General features: G+C 37.4%; 1 long non-coding RNA gene across 1 annotated transcript; it reads right to left on the bottom strand.

Moving 5' to 3' along the window:
* Positions 1-341: 341 nt before the first annotated feature.
* Positions 342-4,359, bottom strand: LOC132641130 (uncharacterized). The gene is made up of 2 exons (XR_009582695.1): positions 3,578-4,359; positions 342-600 (listed from the first exon to the last, which is right to left on the bottom strand). It is a non-coding gene; the product is annotated as an uncharacterized LOC132641130 (long non-coding RNA).
* Positions 4,360-4,618: the final 259 nt, after the last annotated feature.

Genomic DNA, 4,618 nt, shown 5'->3' on the forward strand with positions numbered 1-4,618 from the left:
TTGGCCCAAAAATTACTTGTTTATTCCCAGTGGTTTTGGTCCAAAATCTTTATTTCCTACAATAGGGTGCGACCCAACCTTTTATTTTGATCTAGAAACTTAATTTAATTGTAAAAAGCATTCCTTGAGTAAAAACTGATCCAATTTGTTAAAGGAAAATGCCGTAATACTTATGATCTTGAAAATCCCTTTTGTCCTCCCATTTTAACTTGTATCGAAGTTGTTTTGTTAGTTGGCAATTCGGGTTTGAAGAAATTGTTATACTAAATTCGGGTTTTGAAATTCGTGTGGGGACTTAAGAGGTCTACTAAACAGCGTAATCACCATTGTCCTAAGATGACTAGTTCAAACAATACGGATTTCAATAACATATATGAGTTTTTTACAAGTAAATACAACAAACCCAAGAATGATAAAAATGCCGAATAAATAAAGAGGGGCAGGCTAGGGGCGTACCAAGCCCCTAGTTGGCCATTTTCACCCATGGTTGGGCTTTATGTGTGCTTATAATATTAGCTTCCCTTTCGTCGTTGGACTCGATCATATTTCGAAAGAATTTCCTGTTGTGCCTTGGCCCAACCGGTGGGTTTTGACTCGGCCCTATTGGCAATGCCGTGAAGAAGAGGAAAAAGAAAAAGGACCCGGTTAAAAAAAATACTGCTGATCTTATCAAACGTATGTATGTATATATATAATTCTTAAATACAATACCATACACACACACATGTACACCACTGGGCTTTGACAGCCCAAGATAAAATACAGCAGCAAAGTGATCGAGTCCCTTTCCCACCTTGGATTTTCTGAAAGCTGGGCTATTCTTTATTGAATCCAGATTGGGCTAGGCCCATTTACCCATTTACAATAAAGCTAAGTCAAAGTTAAGTACTAATGAGATCCTTCTTATTTCTTTACCCACTTAATAGACATACTCTATGTGTTACTACCTGTTTTATCCTCATACACAATATACCCAGGATATACACATCATGATGTGTATATCAGATGTATATCAGGTGTATATCAAATGTATACCTTCTTTTTTATTAATGACCTAGGGTACATTCTATGTGTACTAAGCCTCAGAACAGGTTCTAAGTCCTATACTTACATTTAGCAAATCAAAGGTATCACCTTCAACCCAAACTAAGCTCAAACCCAGCCCAACAAAACTAGATATAGGCCAGGCTTTTCACATAGATTCAGCATCAAATTCAGGCCTTTGGCAACTCTTACGACTAATACAGGGATGAGTAAATGAATCAGCTTAACTACTTATATTCTTAACCAAATAGGGAAGATGTGTTCACAAAAGGACATTCAAGACATAGAGACTATAGTTTAAACATGGCTGGGCAAAGTATAAATGAGCCCAAATATTCAGAGATGGCATAGGAGCAATCTTTAAGCCTTAGTTCAGTTTGATAAAATGAGAGAAATGCACAAATAGGCACACAGAACTTGCATACACTATATTAGATAATAGGGAAAGAGAAAGAACAATTATGCTATTAAAGAAAAGATTCAAGTAGTTCTAACGATCTTAATGGCTCAGCTTTCATGACTTAGAACTCCTTTCTAGTCAAACATATCCTCTTTTATGTCTAAATCAACCAGTTATACATAGAGATTCATTTTTTTTTTTAGTTTCAGTAGATCATATTGACAAAATAGCTTTGATTTTACCCTAAGATGCCCTTGGCCTAATGATAGGACTTGTAGGATCATGAGGTGTTTTCTCAGTAAACAAGCACCCCCATGGACTTACAAAAATGCCATGGTGTCCTTTATATGGAGGAAAGGTGTTGTGAACCAAGCAAGATTTGATTCCCCTTGATCCTCTCCCAGGGCACGTTTTAAAAAGGCTATTTTGTGTTATGGAGTCTTTAGCTTACTCATAAACCCTTGCGACTACAAAGATCCTGTCATTTAAACCATTCCCTATCTCATGCACAGTACAGATGCAAATGGCTAGCTTAGCCAGTTTGCCATAAGATTATCATTACTGAATTACCCCAATCCTACTTTTGATCCTTTAAACTTAGACAGGTATGTATATCATATTCCCAGATTAATTCTAGCCAAGTATGTGTGTGTGTGTCATGTGTTGCCCCCTTTTTTTCCCATCCCATCAGAATCAGGCAGATGACAAGTAGTATCATTCACAGTTACAACAACAACAACAACAACAACCCAGTGAAATCCCACATCGTAGGGTCTGGGGAGGGTAGAGTGTACGCAGACCTGGCTCCTACCAAGGTAGGACGGCTGTTTCCGAAAGACCCCCGGCTCAATAAAAGCATAAAAAGAAGTCAGATACGGTTAGATAAGGTTAAGAGATTCGGATAAGAGATTTAAAGCGATATGGAAATGAAATAATGCAAGCGACACAGATAATACAGGATAATCAGAGCACAGAAAATAACCGATAATAGCAGAAATCAGAGCAGATGACACAGGATAACCAAAGCACAGGAAATAACACATAATAACAGATAATAGCAGAAATCGGAGCACAAGAAATTATATTGCAATAATGCGACTACTAATAAGAGCGGATAGCGAGACTATCTACTAGCCTTCTACCCTAATTTGGGTCCTCCAAACCCTCCTATCTAAGGTCATGTCCTGGTTTCAACTCCTATGTCCATACTCTTCCTATCCCTTCATTAAAACAGACTCTAACCCCCCCCCCCCCCCCCCCCCCCCCCCAAGCAAGACAAATACAACTACAAACTACCTTTGTTTCATTTAACTAGGTCAAACTATTTGGGACCCTTTTAATCTTATTTCATCCTCTTTCTTATTAGAATTGCCATAATGACTCTATGAAAGGTAATAGAGGCTATATGAGTGACTCCAATTATAAGAACAGAAAAAAGGTGTTAGTTAATCCCTGTTTTATCCACTGTGTCTTTAAGTGAAGACATTCATAACCACATTCAATTCTAAGTACATTATCTCCACCTTATAAGGGAATATCAAAATAGGCTCATGTATGTATATAATCAAGTAGGCAGGATTCTTCTCAATAAGATTTAGAAATGTTTATGTTGCTCTGCTCTTCCCTTCCCCCTGCCTATTTCACATTTTTGGCATCACAAAGGTTAGTTCTGTAAAACAGTATACTTGCTCAGTTCTTTCTTAATAATTAATGACCCATTATTAACTCACACACTTCCTTCTTAATAATTAACAACCTTCCATTAGTTCAAACACTTCCTAATCTCATTTCCCTCCTAGTTCTAACCTTTAATTAATTCATATCATTGGCTCAATAATAGATAGCCTAGGCAAATGAGACCAAAACATTTCATTACCAATCTTTCAGGCTCAAATTACTAAACTCAAGATCATGTATCAATATATTGAGTGTCTAAAGAATTGTATACAGTGTTCGAGATATGGTTGAATGGCCAAATAAACTCCAATATCAAACACACTACTCAATTGAGCCAATATTCACTTGCCATATAATTATAACATTCATACCAAATCAATAATCAGATCATTACTTAAACTAAACGTCTTAGCTAAACATAAACTAAACAAAAGCAGAAAAATGACAAAAATTTACCTTTTTGATACGCAGCCGCGAGCAAGAATAGAGTTGAAATCCTTTATGCTTCCCGTCCTCAACTCAACCACACACAAGAAGATAAAAATCAATTTTTTTGAACTAGAAACCTAAACTTTAAAACAGTTAAGTGCAAAATTTCACTAGCACAGCCCAAAACTCGAGTCAAAACTCAAATCTTAAGCTTTTGCGCATGCTTGAGTGTTCAAGAACTTCTTCTCTTTAATTCAATGAAGTGGAGGTTCTATTTATAGAACCCTTAAATACCCAACCTTAATTCCCCAACCGATGTGGGACTAGTGTGATTTCTGAGAAATCATCCTTCCATCAAACAACCATAGGCTAAGATTTAACAAAAAACAATTTTGAATAGTCGATTCTCAATCATTCACCCTCGATCCGGTCGGTTCATGAAGAACCAATGAGATCCGAGAGTTGAAACAGCTCAAACCAAGGTCATCAATGCATTGTGTACTTGGTTTAGATGAAAAATAATGATGAAAAATGAGAGAGAGAGAGAGAGAGAGAGAGGGGGGGGGGGGGGGGGGGGAGAATAACCTAGCTTAGGTTGCATTTGGTGAGAATGAGCGGAGAAATGGGGAGTAGCAATTAATGCTACCTCATATGGACATGTAGAGACTGAACGAGTCTGCTCTTCTCTGCGCCATTGCCATTTTTGGCATGAGAGAGAGGAGAAATCCTAGGCGGCTACTAGGGTTAGGGTTAAAAGTAGAAGAGAGGTGAGAGAAGGGGATGTTTGGCATGACGGAAATGTGAAAATAAGGAAGAGAAGGGGTGTTACCCCTCTTATCATTGATCTGGGCCGGGTCAGTCTGGTATTGGACTGGGCCTCGATCCAGATTTAAAAGAAAAGAGGGGCACCATGTGTATATTGTATATGTGTATGTATATTTAGCGTATATATGCGTATAAAGGGCAAAGCATTTAAGTTGAATAAATGGGTAAATTTTAAAACATCGATCATTGGCCACAATATTTCAATTATAATCAAATTAGGACATAATTAACCGATTAATTAAT

This window comes from Lycium barbarum, chromosome 5 (assembly GCF_019175385.1).
Source record: "Lycium barbarum isolate Lr01 chromosome 5, ASM1917538v2, whole genome shotgun sequence".
Classification (NCBI taxonomy): Eukaryota; Viridiplantae; Streptophyta; class Magnoliopsida; order Solanales; family Solanaceae; genus Lycium; species Lycium barbarum.